The sequence below is a fragment of the Lissotriton vulgaris genome, chromosome 5, assembly GCF_964263255.1.
Source record: "Lissotriton vulgaris chromosome 5, aLisVul1.2, whole genome shotgun sequence".
Classification (NCBI taxonomy): Eukaryota; Metazoa; Chordata; class Amphibia; order Caudata; family Salamandridae; genus Lissotriton; species Lissotriton vulgaris.
In genome coordinates, this window is record NC_141693.1 from 90,358,662 (window position 1) to 90,379,033 (window position 20,372).

General features: G+C 46.0%; 1 pseudogene; it reads left to right on the forward strand.

The window, feature by feature from the left end:
- Positions 1-7,481: 7,481 nt before the first annotated feature.
- LOC147710276 (uncharacterized) lies at positions 7,482-13,964 on the forward strand (annotated as a pseudogene).
- The last annotated feature ends 6,408 nt before the right edge of the window (positions 13,965-20,372 follow it).

Consider the following 20,372-nt stretch of genomic DNA (forward strand, 5'->3'; position numbering starts at 1 on the left):
AACGAATACATCTAATGAATTGGCGTAATTGTTTGGGTTTAAGTTTAAAGCATTATTTATGATTTAGAAAAGTTTGACGTTGCCGTGAGTACTACAACTACAGTTGAACTTCTTATCTTCTCTTGCACTTAGTTTCCAGTCCCCAAAACCATTGTTTTGTTTCAGTTTAGCAGTTGCAATATTGGGTCAGTCGTGTAATGTACTGTACTTACTTATACTACCCCCACATTGTCTGTCACGCAAATGACTGCCTCTTTCTTTTTGTCTCAAAATGCTACTGGCAGGGTCTGTCTACTACTAGTACTATCACAGAAGTTCAGAACCACAGATTCTTCCCCATTGTCTTGGGAAACAAATGCAGCCCTTGCAGTGCCACACTTCATCATAAATCATCATCAGCAATCACAGGTAAGATAAGTTTGCTGTGAGGTATAACGCAAGACAGACTGGTAGTTCTTCTAATACTACAAATATAACTCGGTGAGGGTTTACCGCATCTATCTGTCTGCATGTTAAAGATGTGGGCAATATATTTTTTTATTAGAAAGCACTGTCCGCCGACCTGCATGGCCAATTAAACCTTGCGATGTTGCACAACGTACATTATTTGGTGAAACAGTCCCCCCTCCACCCCCCCCAAGAAACGCAAATGAACTTCAAATGTTTTCTTTTGAACATAACTTTGTGTCTCGTTTATTTTAACATAATATAAATAAAGATGATACAAAAATAAAATATATATAAATCTTACCCCACAGCTGTCCCTACCCACCTCCCCTAACCCCAACCAAATTTCCACGTTCAATGTAATGTAAAAAACCCTAACACCCAATTCCCACCCACCAACAAAAGGTTTGAAAAAGGGGCAAACAAACAGGGTCCATCTCAAAGCCGGCGGGCTTTCAAGTGTTTATCAACAATGAGCTTCACACGCTCGTCTATTTCACCCTCCAGCCTGGCTACCCGGAGGAGAATCTTTCTTTGGAATTGGCGGCACCTACATTGGCATGCATGTTGTTGTGGGGGGTGGCCGATGCTGAAAAAATCTGGCGGCGGGCGGCTGCCTGACCACGGCGACGTACTCCTGCAGGCTTGGGGGCCGGGGCATTGGAAGAGGCAGCAGCTGCTGCCGCCGCCTCCTCCTCCTCCTCCTCGGCCTGAGCCACCAGCCGGCGGTAGGCCTCAACGATGGCCTGCAGTTTCCGCTGCCGGGCCCGGACTGCCAACTCCTTTCACGTTGGTTTTGAAGGAGTAACTATAAAGAAAGAGACAGAATTGTTGTAATCCAAAATCCCAGCAAATCAAGAACACAAAATTTATTCAACACATAGTGGCACAGTACAGTAGCACTAGCAAGCAAGCTGAGTACAAAAAATGGTGTTTTATCTATCTTGAACATTCTACGGCTTATATACTTAATTTGTTTGACTTTTTGGCACGGCATTATGCCTGCCCTAGTAGCATAGCATGGGTGTACTTCAACGGTCACACACATACGAACACCTGTCTTTTTCATATCTCGTTTTTTTATATCATATACTCTGTGCTTCCGGGAACAGTGACAGTCTCAAACTAACATTAATTAACAGGGGCCAGCTAGTACTAGTAAATGTCTAGTAGAGACTATCATTCTTTATATCGCGCAACAAACCTTAGGTGGTTTGTGTTTCGCCAGCAACGACCCGGAATGCATCCAGTCGTCCCCTCCTTCCCTTGCCTTTGGGTTTGACCAAAACACCGCTGCTGACACTATCCACTACCCACCGATATTGGATGTGTCTCCCACCCACGCAGGCAGCTGTGTTTTCCCCTTTCTATGCTTCCACAACAACCCATGCATCCGACTGCTATCAGCCAACTGCATTGCTGATTCCAAAGTATCCTTCTATATTAGATGATTGGTGCTTTTTCCTTGCTCCTTTCATCATACTTAAAATCAATCTCCTTAGTGTTAATCCATCGCGGTCATGTAATGTTGTGGATAAGACTTTTTTAGTCTGCCACCAACCTTTCACAGCTGAGTTGTAGTCAGATAGAAGAGACCTGTTATTTTATCAATTCTCGCCGGTGGTAATGCTAAGCTTGGTAATGACAAATAAAGGTGGCGTCATATATTGTCCAGTAGAACTTCAAGTTCATTATAAATATCAGAGTACAGTGAGGAAGTTTTCCCCACCCACCAAGTAATGCGGATCACTATTGAATGTAACTTACCATCGCCCACCGTTGTTGGCTCCTCCCCCACTGCTGCTGGTGCTGGTGTAGGTGCCTCTGGTCCTCCATTCCTCTCCGGGATCGCCTCTGCTGACGCTGCGCCGCTGTCCCCGTCGGCACTGGTGGATGGTACCGGTTCTGCACCTATAAAAATAAGTACACCTTTTTAGATGGATGCAGAGCCCCCATTGTACTTGTTCACCAAGAATGGAGTTCTGCAAAACAGTTAAGTACAACGTAATCAGTAGTAGTCCACATTGCCTAGTACAGCAGAGTAACTAACTCACTACACATATTAGCATTCATTTGTTATGGTATGGCACCCAAGCTCATCTCATCTCTACTGCTACTCTAGTCCTTGGAAAGTTAGACTGAACCATGTAACCTAACCAGTTTGTACATCAATGTCTACAGTTTTGCGCATGCTACCTCGCAGCTTGTTGCGCAGTACGAGAAGACGCCTTTGAGGCCACATGATTGTTCAAAGCATACACCTGAAGAGTTTGGAAAATAAAAAGGCCCGTATTTACTTTTTGAATGTGGATTGTGGAATCGAGTCTGCTTACAGCCTCAGGTTACACCTTTTTTTTAGCATGACTGCTAAAAACTTGCATAAATGTATTTAATTTTTTCATACTGTCTAACGTGCACCACTTTTGTCATTATTTTTCGGCAGGTGAGAAGATTTCCTTCTACGAAGCAGAGATTTCCAGAGCTTACCAAAAAGAGGCATATGTAACCAGTATACTTTCAATGGTGAGGGGTCTCCGACATTTCCCACATTTCCCTATCGTGCACTGGTAGCTGTACAAATGTAGATTACTTTATTCAGCCTTTTTTAACTCTGGATTTTTTCTGGTGGGTCTTGACGTATTTCACGGAACAACTTAAAAACATTGATGTTACTTACTTAGTTACTTCTAACAAAATAAAGCTTTTGAAGTACCACATTGACTCGGAAGTATATTTTCAGTGTCTGTTGTCTTGTAGACTTACACGAGAGAGTGAGCAAAAGGGGGTTACTTAGGTTATGGATTGTGTAATAAAAGCATTTGGCATCTTGGTATTGGGGTTCAGGAGTGGGATAATTGAATAATTGACCAATGACTGAGCCCATATAGGTTGTCGTTCAGTGAATTGTGGGTTCCTCTGAGTTCTGTGACTGAGGTGTAAGACTGTAAGTAAGTAAGGTCCAACCTGCCTATCACCAACATCCAATTTTGTGGTGCATACATAGGTATGTATGTGACTGCATAGAAGAATACCCGCAAGAGTAGTAGTGGTATACTAACGTTTACAAAATACTAGACCAACATCTGGATGCATACTTGGTTGGTGTCAATTGGCAAAGAAGAGACATTACAGAGGAAAAAGCATAAGACAGGAGTGGACCCTGTGCCTGCAGCTATTCTATCACAGATTTTTTGAAAAGATTAATACCTTAACTAAAGAGTGGGCAACAGGGCAAGCTTACCTACAGACAGTCTAGTAGTAGCACAGAGAGTCATAGCAGAGGCTCTTTGAAGGAACAGAAAGGCAGAGACAGATACCCAAAATTTTGAAAACATAATCAAAATCAAAAAAGCATTTGTCAAAATTTAGTTAGGTGAAATGTCATTAATCGGTTGGAAAAAAAAGCTCCGTTAGAAAGTTAGGGAAATATCATTGTTCCAAATGAAAGCACTGTTGGACTTACTGGGGACAGCAGCAGGATCCTCAGTAGAGGAGCTCTGTGCCTGTGGTTCAGGTTCACCCGCCGACTCGGTCCCAGCCTTCTGCTTGCCCCTGGGTTCTGTGGTTCATGTAAGAAATAATAAAGAAAGAGAAAAACATTGAGTGCTGTGAAACATAGACAGCATTTCAAAAACCACTGCTACAACATTAAAAGAAACAAACATTGATCTACCAAATGACTACTGCCTTGCATGATTCACTGACTGTATATATACTTGGAGAAAACAAATCAAATGTTCCATAAACATTCTGATTGCAGATTATTAAGTAACACAGAGGCAGTAACACCTGAACAACACCACCGATTCAAGAATGGGGTAATCAATTATCTGTAAGTAGCCATTTCTTTTTTATTTTTGCCAGCAAAATGCATAGATCACAAGGAGGAGACATGCTTAACTTTGTGCATACTAACACGAAATTGTACGTTCATTGCATCATATTTTGTTCTGCTACTGACTGAATGCTACTGCTGCCCTACCCACTCACTAAACAAACTACATCAGTTCTATGGAGGGCTGAGGCAGGGGCGGCTCTAGGCTCATGGTGGTCCTGGCCAGGGAGCGTAGGTAGGGGGGCCCGGAATAGGAGGTCGGGCGGAGCACGGAGGCCAGTGAAGAGGGGGGAGTCAGGGTGTTTGGAGGTGGAACAGAGCCGGAGGCACCAAATCCCTGCCATGGGCCGGCACGCAAATATGTATCCATCCTCTGAGGATTTTTAAATTAAGGATATATATTGGTGTGGTGGCCCCTGGCGTTTGGTGGCCCTGTGCAGTTGCACAGCTTGCACATGCCTAAAGCCGGCCCTGGCTGAGGTAAGAAGAACAAAGTAACTTTAGCATTCATTGCCAGAGGAGGATTCATGCAGAAGAGAAGGCCGTGAAAAAAAAATGATACAATATGCAAACACGTACAATTATCCATCAACGGCTATTTCACTGACGGACAAAGGAAGGACAAGACTCTATTAATAGCATTAACTAACTTCAGTTCTCTACAATAAAGAAAATCTCACATCAATAAACAGCAAAAGCTAGCGCCAAATTGAACACGCAAGAGTCAGTGAAGATGAAGAAGCGCAGCACAGACCAGTGTCATACAATTACAGTAGATATAATAACGGAATACATCTGAAATGTAACTAGGAGCACCAGTCATCGCGTTACTTATTCAGCCAAGATTTACAAAGATACAATAACAATACTTATACTACTATAGATATATATTATACACACACTTTTTTTTTTGGGTAGCCACTCACCAAGACCCAAGACCTCGACACCAAGCAGGTCCAACAGATCCTGCTCCCGGTCCAAAATGTCTGCCCAACGGTGGGTCAGCTGATGGTGGGTACGCCGGATACCGGAGCAGCGGAAGACTGCCCGGCGCACCTTCACCCACCGCCGGAGACGCTCTTCAATCTGGTGGTAGCCGGAGCCGGGCCTGCCGCCTGCTGCCAACATCAAGGGGAGGTGGCGCTGGATAAAAAAGACCAGGGCAGCCACCTCCTCCTCCCCAAAAAGTTGGTGGGGCCTCACCCCTAGGGGGCGCATTCTGCCGCAAGGCAGCCGGGTTTTTTGGGGCACATGCGCCTTGCCCTTTGAGCCGCCGCTGCTGCTGGCGCCCTTGACCATGGTTCTGGGTGGAGGGGAGAAGAAAAGTTCAAGACAAAAAGGTAGGGGAAAGAAGAAGCAAGGTAAAAGAAGGAAGTAAAATAAAAGAATACGGAGAACAGTTTAGCTATTGAAGGGTAGGACCTACCTCCATCCTTGGGGCCCCCATTTAGCAGGTTTGTTTATTGCTTTTTTAAGGCCTCAATTATCTCACCTATTTTTAGGAATTGATTAAACATCAAGAGGGGGGGGCGCTGCATTAGTGGGGCCAGAGCCGGGATTAGGTGGTATTTTATCTTTTGTGCCTCGGACCCCATGGGACGCCATGCTCCACTCACCTGTGAAGGAAACAGCCAGCAGTCCAGTCGGATCCCATATGTTCCTCAAGGGAAGTCGCAGAGCCACCAAAGAGAACAGCCTAACAGTGAAAAGCCCAAAAAAGTAAACAGGCTTGCTCCAGTGTCCAGGGGGAAAAAGCAATATTGTCCGGGCTCTAAATTTCGAAGGCGAGCTCCATGCTTTGCAGAGCCTGCTTCTTGCGCAGTCTACCGGAGCCGTCAGGTTTCTCAGTGTTCTCAGAGCTGTTAGCGGAAGACGAGAGTATCTACTGCTACATCTGTAGCAGCAATCCGGCACAGACTGATCCCAGCACAGCAGCGTCTCCAAGTCAAGCCGCATAGCCGAAGGCCAAGTAAAATCATGGCACAGGAGGCGGCGAGGCAGGGAATCCCACAGACACCTCCCATCTTGATTTTTGTAAATGTGTTTTTTGCATGTGTGATTTGGAATGGGGCAAAGCAGTGCTCTTGTACATATTAATAAAACAAAAACTGTGCATCAGGGCAAAAATTAGGGAAACAATTTGATTTATTTCAGCTATATAATATCAAAAGGATTCACTAAAGTGCTACCCAGCGTAAAAATCGGGAAAATTTTTTTTTTGTCTCAAACCATTGTAAGCCATTCATTCCCAAAAACTGTATATATACTGTAAAATATACTATTCATCCACTTTCCTTTCTGCTAAGATGTGTATTACACAAGAAAATCCATAGAGCGATAGGAATCAATATTTTCAATTGCTAAAAAATTATTCCCCTCCACGTTTTGCTTAAATGCAAAAATCTTTACTAAATAGATGGGTATATGAGATCTGTAGCCATGGTATATTCTTACTAACACTCTGAAGCAACAGCCTGAAAGCTAGGGTGCTGTACGAAAGCAAAAAATAAAATAAATTGTTTCACACATCCATATGGAAATAAAATGTTGATGTACTTTTCACATACGATAAGTACATTGGTTTCACACTTAAAGACAAAATTGAGCTCATAACTCACTCTGAGCTAAGATTAATGGTGGGCATCCTCGGGTTGTATGTCAAAATATCTTAATCAAAAATATTGTTGGAGAATTAAATTGTGCCTTAAATATTACTTACTAAATTACTAAAAACTCCAATCTTAGGAAAATCAAACTGGTGCTTACTCCTCTTACTCTTACACAAGACCAATACGCTATGTGTCTTTTCTATCAAACAGTAGTGTACCAACCGCTAAACTAGTCATCACCAGCTGAACAGATACGGAATGCCTGGAGCGATCTGACACATGAAGCTGGACAATCAGAGGACTACACTCTGGTCCACCACTGCTTTTCCCAATAGGCTACATTCTATGAGTGCTTCTTTGCATCTCACAACAGCACTCAGATATGGGATGCTAGTAACAAAGTCCAATTCCCAACAGATCTTCCAAACCACATCTCTTACCAAACATGCCTGCTCAGGACCATGAACTGAAAACGGAATCTCAGATTGGACAACCCAGTGCAAGACCATATAAATAGACTATGAACATATGAAGTACCACAAAAAGACCTGCACAGTTCCTCAATACTGCCAGCAAACCGGAGAACCACAATGGGGCTTATTACGATGTTGGTCGGAGTTGACTTCGACCGACACCGTCTCGGGACTGACCGACCTCCAGTCGGTGGTTCCGACCGCCTGATTACTAAGCAACCAAACTCTTTAGCCAGTTTACGCTTCAACCGCCGACATCGTAATTTAGCTCTGCCAATCGGTAGGAGGCTTTCCGACCAACATCGTCATCGGCCCCCACGTGTACGTTTGTCTCTTACACCTTCACCATATTGGAAGGGTCAGTTCCTTCTAACATAATATCCACAAATCAGTGGTCATCACACACAACATGGAAACACTTCTCACATTAGGATTAAAAACAAAGACAACCTAGTGTTAGCCGCCATCACCTCTTTCCCCACAGGCACCCCATCCCAGGCCTACACCACCTTCTCACCACCCCCACGATGATGTGCATACACTAATATGGACTATGGTTCTCTTTGTCCCTTTGCTTTGGTGCTACAATTAGTGTTGACAGCTGCAGCACGGTTGAAAAAGATTCAGCGAGGTGTCAAATGCACCATATGACAAACTCTTCCAATCACTGCCAGGCCTTTAAGAATTATAGGGCTGTATAGAAGTCCTTCTGTTTCACTCAGGGTAGGATGCGTGATGGGACAGTGGTAGGTGGGCCAGTCCAGTGAGTGAGAGGAAAGTAAGCACCTGATATGTTTTATTTTCTTCATTAAATACAGTATGCAACTACATCTCATTTCTGTTGGGTATTTTACAGAGTACTTTATGGAAAAAAGCACAATGTCTGACTATTCGCCAAGCGTATTTAAAGCGCTGAGAACTAGCGCCGCTTGACTCACTACTTCTCCTGAGGCACAGCCGGGAGCCACGTTATTTTGCTCATTCTTAAAATTGTATTGTTTGTGTGATTTTAAAAACACTGTTTGCTTGCCTGCTCCTAACGAAGGATTCCTCTTGGCTATTTCCAGACCCCCTAAACAGCCGATTCAGCGCTGCAGCGGGCGAGGCTTGCCTTGATTACAATTGCCGCCTCTCTCGCGTTGCTCAGGCCACGCCCACTTACTTAGGCCACGTCCCTTTCACCAAGCGTATTTAAAGCGCTGAGAACTAGCGCCGCTTGACTCACTACTTCTCCTGAGGCACAGCCGGGAGCCACGTTATTTTGCTCATTCTTAAAATTGTATTGTTTGTGTGATTTTAAAAACACTGTTTGCTTGCCTGCTCCTAACGAAGGATTCCTCTTGGCTATTTCCAGACCCCCTAAACAGCCGATTCAGCGCTGCAGCGGGCGAGGTTAGCCTTGATTACAATTGCCGCCTCTCTCGCGTTGCTCAGGCCACGCCCACTTACTTAGGCCACGCCCCTTCCCAACCTCCCTCTCACTTGCATATAGGATGTGTCCATACCGGAAGCGCAGCGGACGAGCGCAGCGGGCGCGCCGACTGCGCGCCTAAGGCAAGCCCGTCTGCGCCCGTCCGCGGCCGGACGGGGCCCGGGCCACGTCACTCTGCCCAAATTACCACCTTTACTCCCAGGGACCTGATTGCACTGCACTCGCCTCGATCACTGGACACTACCAGTTCTACAAGCCTGCAACAACTAGGTATTTATCAAACTCGCAGTACCTTTCCTGAGTTACAATCCCTCCTGTCCCTCCTCACCCCTGAACCCTCAGTCCTTTTCCCTCCTCCTAATCCCCCACCCGCTCAGGCACCCGCTAATATGGAATTAGCAATCACTTATCTTAATACTCGATCACTCGTCAGTCACCAACTTGACATCTTCCACCTTCTGGACTCAGACCGACCTGATGTTCTTCTCCTAACCGAGACTTGGCTGAATGAGGACTCCACCCCCAACATCTTAGCAGCCATCCCTCCGGGGTATTATATACTTCACGCCAATAGGCCTGCTGGCAAACCAGGCGGCGGCGTAGCCGCCATTATTAAACTCTCCCTCAGGTTCACTTCCCTCACTCTACTCACCATCCCTCAGGTGGACTGCCTGGCAATTAGATTTGAATCCTCTGTGTCCCCCCTTACCTGCGTCCTGGTATACCGTCCCCCCCAATCCATGCCTAAATTCCATTCTAACTTTGGTGACTTGCTTTCTCAGCTCACTATTAATAACTCTAAACTCCTGGTCCTGGGAGATTTCAACTACTGGCCGTCAGATGCCCACGAAAGCCCCCAATCCTTGGCTTTTACTGACTTACTAACTGGGCTTAATGGTATCCAACATGTTCATTTACCCATTCACTCCAAGGGCCATATCCTAGACCAGGTGTGGACCTATAATCTCGAACTCAAGTCGCTTACGATCTCACCTTGCCACTGGTCAGATCACCATTTAATTTCTTTTCTCCTTCTGGTCCCTCCCCCGACCCCTCGCAGCCGAGGCCCTAGCCTCCTGGCTCGTAACTGGAACAAAGCAGACCTTGACTTATTCGTCACCTCTTTAACATCCTCAGTCCTGGCCAGCTCTGGCCCCATTGACTCCCAAGAAGCTGCTCTTGTCGAATGGCTAGAACACGCCAGTGACAAGGTTGCCCCCCTTAAGCTAATTAGAACTAAGCGCCCCCACTACGCACATTGTTGGTTTTCCGACAGCCTTAAAACCTTAAAACTTGGTCTCCGCCAGGCTGAGCGCCGTTGGCGTAGAAGCTATGATCCCTTAGAGAAACCACACTTTCTAAAACTACTGGGAGAATACAAATGAGCAATATCAGCCGCCAAAACCGCCTACTTTTCCACAAAAATCCTCAATTCTGCGCAAAAATCTAAAGATATTTTCGCCATCGTGGAAGAGCTCTCACATCCGGATAGGGTGACCATCAACCTCTTCCGTCTCAAGCACTCTGTGACTCCCTCAACTGTTTTTTTATAGAAAAAATTACCAAAATCAAAAATAGCATTTCCTCCACACCCCCGGCTATTCCCCTCACTGAGGCTGCACCCTCCATTAATCCTCATCTTCTGACTCAGCTCCCCTCCATATCAGAAGATGCCTTCATCGCCTTGCTTAACAAAGTCTCCTCTGGTTCCCCCACAGATTGCTGCCCCCCGCGATTCCCCGGGCTGCCTTTTCAGCTTGCCCCACCCTCCCACTGGCCCTCCTGAACAACTCCCTTCTGCTCGGTGAGGTTCCCAGTCAGTTTAAGAACGCGGAGGTAGTACCTATTCTGAAGAAACCCAACGCCGATCCTATGGTTATGGGCAACTTCCGTCCCATCTCTCTTCTTCCCTACCTAAGCAAAGTACTTGAGTCATATGTCACCGGCATCCTCAGTTCTTTTATTGAGGACTCCAACTTCTTGGACCCTCAGCAGGCTGGGTTTAGGCCCGCCCATTCAACTGAGGTGGTCATTCTCTCTGTAATGGAGGAACTCCGCAGAGGCGCCGACTCTAACATCAGCCAAGCCTTAATCCTCTTGGATTTGTCGGCAGCCTTTGACACGGTCGACCACTCCATCTTGGTCGACCGTGTCAAGGAGGCTGGTATCGGAGGGACGGCCCTGGATTGGGTTCGTTCCTTCCTGACGAACCGCCACCAATCTGTTCGACTCTCCCAATTTTCGGCGGACAGGATGAAACTCACCTGCGGAGTGCCACAGGGCTCGTCTTTGTCTCCTCTCCTTTTTAATTTATACCTTACCCCCCTGATCCGCTCCCTCTGGGGAAGGAATGTCACTGCATTTAACTATGCAGATGACATGCAGCTCATTTTCAATCTTGACTCGCAGGAAGCGGCCCAGGACTTCCAGTCTACCCTCTGTCATATCAGCGACTGGATGGGCGCTCACCATCTCAAGCTTAACCCCGACAAGACGGAGCTCGTTCTTGTTGGAGGCCCAGCCAATCCCTGGAACTCTACTTTCTGGCCCCTTTCCCTTGGCCCCCCCCTAGTCCCGCTGACAAAGTAAAAAGCCTGGGGGTCTACATCTCACATGATCTTTCCATGAATCATCAGGTCAGTGCCACAGTGTCCTCCTGCTTCCACCAGCTCAAAAAAATTCAAAAAATAGCTCACTTCCTGACCACTGAAGCTCTCACCCTGGCGCTGCTGGCATTAGTCATCTCTCGGATTGACTATGCCAACGCCTTGTACGCAGGCATTCCGCAATATCAAATAAAGAGACTTCAGCTAATACAGAATCAGGCTGCCCGCCTGATCTATCATCAACCAAAACATCATCACGTCCGTCCCCTCCTCAAAGCCCTTCATTGGCTCCCTGTGTCAGAGCGCTGTAAATTTAAACTTGCTGCCTAACCCATAAATCCCTGGCCGGCATCGGCCCCTCTTTCATTTCGTCTCTTCTGCACCCGAACGCCCCTTCCAGACACCTCCGATCTTCCCACCTCGCTCTCCTCCAGACGCCTAGGTTTAGGCGCAAAAAGCACGGAGGCTTTAGATTCTCCTTCCTGGCCCCCTCACTCTGGAACTATCTACCGTTGGATCTCAGACTCTCCTCCTCCTACCCTCACTTTAGGTCTCTCCTAAAAACTCACCTTTTCCGATGTGTCTATATATAAGGTCCCTCTTTCTCCCTCCTCTGCCTCCCCATGAATTAGTGAACAGCGCCAAGAAACCGTCCGGTGAATGCCGCGCTCTACAAATCCTTTTTACATTACATTACTATGAGCCAGGAGAAGGTGCTGCAGAAGCAATGTTCACATCGGATTGTGAGCCATATGCGGATGCAACATCTAGTTCGCAGGCAAACTCCTTGCAAGACCAAAATGGGAATTTACACACCACAACATCCACACGTTGTCAGAAGATGTGTAAAAGGCCAGGTGCAACCTGCGTAATAAAGACTTTTCCATTACTCACGAATATAGAGGGATATCAAAGCCCATGAGGCTGGAGCACAATGTAAGAAAAATGCCCCAGGCAGGGCGAAGATGGCAACAATTTAATCTTACAGGCAACCAAGCTTCCAGGCAGAAGTAGCCAAAGTAAGTTATTGCTTACTTCGGCATAATGTGACATAGGTTGTATGTAATTCTTGGACACTCTTCTTGCTTTGTCACACTTTAAGACTCCCACACTGATTAGGCGAGGCATCTTGCAATTTTCTGTTACTCTCTTTAAATGTGCATTACACCCAAAAAAAGCAAGACGCTTCTGGAGTCAGAAAAAGAACAAGAGAGATGCGCACGGATTTACTCTGTTTCAAGTGATCTTTATTCTCTAACTATTTCACTCTCGATTAATGTTTTAACACTATGGCCACTCATTCCATGTAGCCATCAATATGACAGCAACCTTGCTCAAGATCCCCATTGGACCTCTGTGTTTATGCTCTTCATGTGTCATTTTCTGGAACAGTAGCTATTCAGCCCATCCTCTAAAGTTTTCCACCGTCTTCCTTGCAGTGATTATTTGAGGTTGCTCAATTTCTCCATCCTGAGGAAGACCACTACCTAAGGAACTACTGGCCTTTGCATTACTTTATGGGGTCGACATTTCGACTTTCGTACACTTTGACCTGTACTATTAATATTTGCCCAGGTGCGGATGATGAATTGCACATTTACAGAGTGTTGCTACTGGGCAGTTTATTAGTAATTTAAACATTGTTAGACAGGTCCTCTCATTTTTTCATTGTAAATATTGTAATTACCTGAAGGTATACTCCTTCATTCCTATTCCACCAGGAGCACGTCCTTGAGCACTCGTTTCACTTCACGTGTACCAGCAACCATTTGAACTGTTGATTATGATGAAATTATATTAAATAAATCTTGATATCTGCTCATTCATTTGTCAATGTATGTTTGATTTCGAGTGCAATACATTTCTTACATTTGCCAGTTGGACCAACTGTTATCTGTGTTATTATTGGCCCAGGTCCGGCTAAGTACTGGGTTTCCCCATTGTTGTATAACTCTTTAAATGTTCAGCAGTGTTTACCAAGTCAGGTTTCCTTGACCATGCTTTTCTCATTTTGTTTATATCAAGAGCACATTATAATTGCTTTTGGGTTAGCAGCTGACACTTTAGTTTAAATTTGCCGCTCTAAGCCCCATAGTGGACACTATTTTTTTCACCAGTGGAGACTTTCTTTGCCTGCTGCTTATATCAATGTATATTCTTTTTTTAATTTTAGGTCAAAGCTGTAGAGCTGACTCAGATATACCACACTGTGAAGCGTCACATCTCCTACCGCTCCTTGTATTGTGGCATCAAGCTAATGAAAGTAATGTTTTCCGACTCATCCATTGTGATGAAAGCATCCTGTGGCCGCACAAAGGCATCAAGTATCAATACGAATGTATTTGCACCACTATAGGTGCAGTAAGCATATGAAGAATTAAAAGATGGATTTTTTTCAGTTTGCAGCGATGCCTCAAACGAACGAAAAAAAGTAAATCTTATCCACGTTTGTTGCAACACTTTAATTTCACTTCCAGTGTGACCTACTTGCTGCTGGATTTCAAAGAGGATGCAGCTGAGATTGCTACAGCTATTGCTTAACAGATCATAACAAAATTATGAGAGCATGGGTTGTAATTGGAGCACGTCGCTGCATACTGTGGAGACAAAGCAAGTGCCAACTTTGGACGACATCATTGGATTATTTGAAGGGAGCAGATGAAGATATTCAGCCTGCAAACTGCCCTGCTCATATGCTACATGACTGTGCTAAACATGCAATTAATGGACTTTCATTGGATATAGAATCCTTTATTCTAAAGGTCTACAGCCATTACTATTCTTTAGCTAGGAGAACAGCAGAGTTGAGAGAATATTTTTCTTTTGTGGACCTAGAGTGGCAGCCTTTGCTTCAGAATGTCCCAAAACAGTGGCTCACTTTGTTCCCAGCCATCAAACAATCCTATTTCCTTTTCCCTTGGGCAAGAAAAAACACCCAGAGCAAGATAGAATTTTCTAGGACTTGAAATTGGGGGGCCACCATGTCACAAGTCGAAGTTTACCTTTTCTTTGTTCACAGCATTTTGGTTGTTTTCAACACATCTATCCTGCACCTTGAGATGGATGAGCTGAGCACCTTAGAGGTACCAGCCATCTGCAGGATATTGTGGAACAATTTAAAGGACAGAGTGGAAAATCACTTTTTTTGGTTTCAAAGTGCAGAGTTATTTAATGTCCCATGATTCCAAGTTGAGCGCAAGGATGCAGAGCAATTTTTAAAAACATTTTGGAGCACTCCTTAAAGTATTTGGAGAAATGGTTTCATTTTTCATAGAGCCATTATTTGTCAGCATTCAAACCATGCTGCTTCACAAAAACGCTCACATTTCAGCAGCTCTGCAAAGCTGCTGATACGGTTAACTTGACCCGTCATCTGGAACTGCAGTACTGATTTAATGTGTACAGTATAATTGCACCTGCATTGTGAGCGGTGACAGGCCCCAACTTGCCATGTGCTCAGAAATGTCAGAATGTTTTGTCAAAGTCGCCTTGCGATGTCCCTAACATAAAAAAAAAATAATGTTATATATACTTAGCTTGCCAGGCAGTAATGCGCCTACTGAAACGATGTTTTCTCAGTTAAGGTTCTCCTGGACTGACACTTGAAATAGGTGTGATGTTGAGGTTTTTAAGGCAGAATTGCAGATCCCTGTGAACATGAAACATTTGTGTGCCGACTTCTACCAATTAGCTCTTAGGAACTATGCCCTTCTGAAGTGTGTTAATTTTGAAAAAAAAAGTACAATTTCAAACACTAGAAACTAAAGTTAATATTGCTTCTGTCTGTGAGTCCATGTATGAGCAATCACAATAAGAAGTAAAAATCCTGTTACCTACATCAGCGGTCAAATTTTGCTTGATGCGCTGTACTACTTTTTCAACCTAATATAAACTTATTTTGACTTGTACTTATGTTTGTTGTCCATTTACTTACAAACTATTGCACAACCTCATTTGTAGTGTCTCTAAATCTTGCCCTTTGTCCTGAATTTTTGTTCTGAATCTTGACCTTCCAGTCCAGAATTTTGACCCTTTTTGCTGAATTTTTACACTCACCGTCCTGAATTTACACCCATGCCACTTGGTCAGGTGAATCCTATAAACTCTTTAAATAAGACAACGGCTGCCGGGTCCATCAAGCAAATACAGTTTCTGCAGGTTAAAATTTTAGTGTAAACAGTTGTTTTGAATATTATTATAAACGTTCTAAGTAACAGAATGGTGGTGTTTTGACCTCAAAGAAAGGGTGGGCCAGTTTAAATGTTCTCTCAGACTTGATTATGTGTAGACAGCCGTAGACTTAACTAGTAATCTCTGCCTTCCGTTTCCTTGATCCACCCGAAGAAACTTCTGCTTGAGTCTGGGGCAGAGGCATAATAATTGCCTCCGCACTGGGAGGGTGTGCTCCGGCACTGTGCACGGGCAGCGGCTGAGAACTCCTGACTGGTTCCGGAGCATGTGGTGGTTGATGAAGTTTCGATACTTCACTGGTCTGTGGGTACTCGGTTCACGATCTCTAGTAGGGTGACCAGGCTTCCTGGATTTGCCAGGATAGTCCCGGTTTTTCACCAGCAGTCCCAGCAGATTTCAGGAAATTGAGCTCCTGTCCCGGTTTTTAGAAAACTGAAAAAGGTGGGAGGTACTTTTTTATGTTTTACAAAGCAGGGATAGTTATCAGTAGTTTCAAGAAAGTTGTTTCAATTAACAAGCAAGCTACTGGGGTTTACAATTGCATGTTATGTGTGTTCTTACTGCCTGTTCTATAATTCTCTGCTGAGAAGCAGTCATTTTACTTTATTACTGCTTTATTCGGTTATAACAACCTTCAATGTATACATCCAACAAAAAACGACATCAGTTAAAAATAATAAATACACAGAACATACAACAAGATACTGTATAACATTTCATAGCCCCCTGGGGGCTAGTACTGTAAGCAAGCAGTAATACAGAACAGATGAAGCTATCTGGACCTGTCTGCAGCACTATTATAACCCTACCCCAAGACAAAGCTCTATGACAATGTGAGGTACATAATAATAAGAAAATGAGCTAATACAGTTAAAGAAATAAAATTCAAGGATAAAAGAGCATGTACCTACACACAGTGTTAACGATGTTGCTCGATTACAGTCCTTATTAGGGGTCATACCAAGGGATAAGGTGCCCTGTGCTTCAAAGTCAGTACAACTGGGAATACCAGCGTCAAACACTCGCTAAAGAATATGATATAGCCCTGTGATGAAATCACACCAAAAGCTAATGTGATCTGTGCTTCAATATCAGTGCAAAATGAGAGCAGCAATAAATGCACATAAATGGTGTACATCAGAAGCTCCATATGGTCCTTGCATTAAGAACAGAAGGATAAAATAAAAAAAATGTTTATAATAAGGAGGATAAAGGGAGGAAGGACCATTGATCATTACACATCACTCTTTAAAATTGTACTTCATTTGTGCCAAACTGCCTCTCAAAATTTTCTAACAGCTAAAACGATTTTAAAGGAAGTGTCCGTCTTTTAACACCATTGCTGCTATTGGAATTCTTCTTCAGTGCTGAAAGTGCTTGATTCCCATTGTTCATGACGAGCTCAGCTCGTCATGAGCATCGAAGGGGTTAAGAGCTACCTGGTAATGAGAGACCCCCAGTTCACGACATATGGAAAGGGGCGACCATTCGGTCCCCCCGAACGTATGGTTGGGTGCCTCGATCCTCCCGGGAAACCATTTTGGGCGGGGGGCGTGTCTCGGCTGGTATGCCCGAAGCGGCGTAGCCGGGGCGCGCCTTTTTCCCGCCCAAGAGGGGTTGTCCTAGACGCCTACACCGATAACCACGCCCAGTAGGCGTTCCGGAGGAGGGTACACGCCCTCCCGCAGAAGAATAAATAGAGCGGAAATCCGAAGAAGCGTCCTCTTGTTCCTGTGCTCTGAAGGCTGCACCCACTCGTTGCTCGTGAGCCCTCAACGGAACAAGCAGCAATTTTGAGAACTTGTAATCTTGTTGTTTTTCTTTCAGTTACTCGAAGGCGAAGAGTCCAGGACCTCGTTGCTCGTCTAAAGGAGCCGATAAATCAAAACCATGGCTGGCAAAAAAGCAGGAAAGGGTTCCGAGACGGATAAGGTGCTACGCCTATTGATGAACCGAATGGCTGGCATGGAGCGGAAACTCGGACAAGTCCCGTCGATCGGTCGAGGCCTGGTGGACGTCAAAAAGCAACTGGCTGCACTGAGTACTCCTGGTAACCCTAAGAAGGTAATAGGCCCGGCCTTGCCGGGTATCGTCCCCGAGGGTGGAAGGAAGCGGGTCAAAAAGAGGGCGGTTTCAGGGGAGGTCCCGGTCCCTGCGGTGCCCCCGGCCACCCCGGTCACACCAGCTGACGGCCCGGTACCAATCCCAGACGCGGGTCAACCGATCCCGGTTGTGATTACCCCCGCTAACAATGAGGATATGCCTCCTGAATTGGCCACCCAGTTGGCCGCATGGCTCAATAAGAAAGGCCGAAGAGGCCAAGTTACTAATACAGCAGTTGCGGCAGTCGCGAGATGCCGCGAAGACGAATCTTCCTCTTGTTTCCCCACAGGTGACACCGGTAGGACCGGCAGTTGGTCTCGAGAAAACGGCGGGAACAACGACCGAACCGGGTAAGCTCGCTTTGCCAATGGCGGGGGAGGGCTCATTACCCTCAAGGCGGGAGAGGGTGGCACAGCACATCCCTATGGCCACAAAAGAGTTGATATGGGGAGACAAGTATGTCAATATGTTTTCGTTATTAACTGACCATCGCGAGATGGAATATGCCAAAACCCAGAAAGATTTGTGGCACCCGAGCGTGTGGCGCGCAAAAATGGCGGAGTTCAGGGTGGATGAAACGATAACGAATTGGGCGAAGGCCTTTGCAATACTTACTGCAGTTATGGGGGAACGTAAACCCGAAGTATTAACTGAACTGTCTTGCTATCAAACTCGTATTATGGATTTCTATGCAATGTATGAGGGAGAGGAATGGAAAGGTTACGACATGAAATTCCGAAAAGCAAAAGAATATGATGCCTCTCTGACATGGGACTGCCTCGACTCGGTCTCATGGCATAAGCAGCTCCTGCCGGGGGCGGCAGGTACGTCCTCGCCGGGCGGGAGTGGGCCAGGGGTTTCCCGCCAAAAGCCCGCAGTGCCCTTTCGTGCAGGCGCCGGTGGCGGTCACCAGCCGAAAACCGGCGGGAATGGTGGAAAGCGGGGGGTCTGCTGGGGCTTCAATCGAGGCAACTGTAACAAACCGCAAGGAACATGTAGGTTCAAGCATGTGTGTGCGGGCTGTGGGAATTCCTCACACCCCGAGAGTTCATGTAGATCGAAAAATAACGGGGCGGGAGGAAAGGGAGGGTCCAAGCAGGAGTGAGGTAGATCGTTGTGACCAATTGCCTACACCCGTTGATCTCATGGCTATGACTCCTTGATTGAGCAAATACCCTGATTATGTCTCCGCTGGGGTGTTGAGGAAGGGATTCTTGCACGGCTTCCACATCCCGGCGGGGGATTTTCGAGGGGACTCCTTTTCTAAAAACCAGTTATCGGCGCAACATAATCCAAGAGTGGTAGAGAGGAAAATTGCGAAAGAAGTCAGCTTGGGGCGAGTGGCAGGGCCTTTTCATCGCCCACCGGTGGCAGATTTCATCTGTTCCCCGTTAGGGGTGGTCCCGAAGAAAGACCCGGGGGAGTTTAGGCTTATCCATAACCTGTCCGCTCCAAGGGGTTCCTCGGTGAACGAGGCTATTGACCCAGAAGTCTGTTCGGTGCGGTACGCATCATTCGATGATGCCGTTGCCATGTTAAATCGCCTGGGCCCCGGTGCGCTGATGGCGAAATCGGATATCGAATCGGTGTTCCGGTTGCTCCCGGTACACCCACAGGATCAGCGCTTGCTAGGTTTTGCATTCCAAGGGAGTTATTACATGGATAAATGCATGCCGATGGGTTGCTTCATTTCTTGTGCCTATTTTGAAAAGTTCAGCTGTTTTCTAGAGTGGGCCTTCACCGAGGCCACGGGGCATAGGCATGTTATGCATTATCTAGATGACTTCCTGTTCTTAGGAGCGGCCGGCGACACAAAATATGCGCAGGCGCTACATGACTTTTGCATCCTCATGAGGGAGTTTGGAGTCCCATTGGCACCAGATAAGACGGTTGGACCATCTACTTCACTGGAGTTTCTGGGGATGGAGCTCGATTCTGTGGAGGGATGTTTCCGTTTGCCAGTGGGAAAGGTAGCCAAATTTAGGGCTTCCCTGAAGCTATGCCTTAGTAAGGAGAAAGTGACCCTACACCAGTTACAGCAAACAGTGGGTCAGCTTAACTTTGCCTTGAGAGTTATACCAATGGCGCGCCCCTTCTCACGCTCTATTGCACAGGCTATGGTTGGTCTCAAAGAAGGACACCACCGTACGAGACTGTCTGCAGAGGTTCGCCAGGATATGCGCATTTGGTTGGCATTTCTGGCGGACTTCAACGGTCGAGTAGTATGGAGCAAGCCGCCAGCGTCTTCAGACGAGCTAGGTTTGTGGACTGACTCGGCGGGGAGCGTGGGATTTGGCGCCATTTTTGGTAACCGATGGTCGGCGCAAACATGGCCGGCGTGGTGGCACTCCAGCGGTCTCACAAGTAACATTGGGTTCCTGGAGCTATTCCCTATTTTTGCAGCGCTGATGGCATGGCCAGACGAGTTCAGAGACCGCTCTGTGGTATTTTGGTCTGATAATATGTCTGTTGTCGAATGCATTAACCAACAGGCAGCACGCTGCAAGTGGATCTTGAGATTGTTGAAAGAAGTTGTGCTGCGTTGCATGAGATTGAATGTACAGTTCAGGGCGAAACATGTGCCGGGCGTACTGAATCATGCGGCTGATGCACTCTCTCGTTCACATATGCAGGCGTTCAGGGGTTATCTACCTACAGCGGACCTAGTGGCGGCAC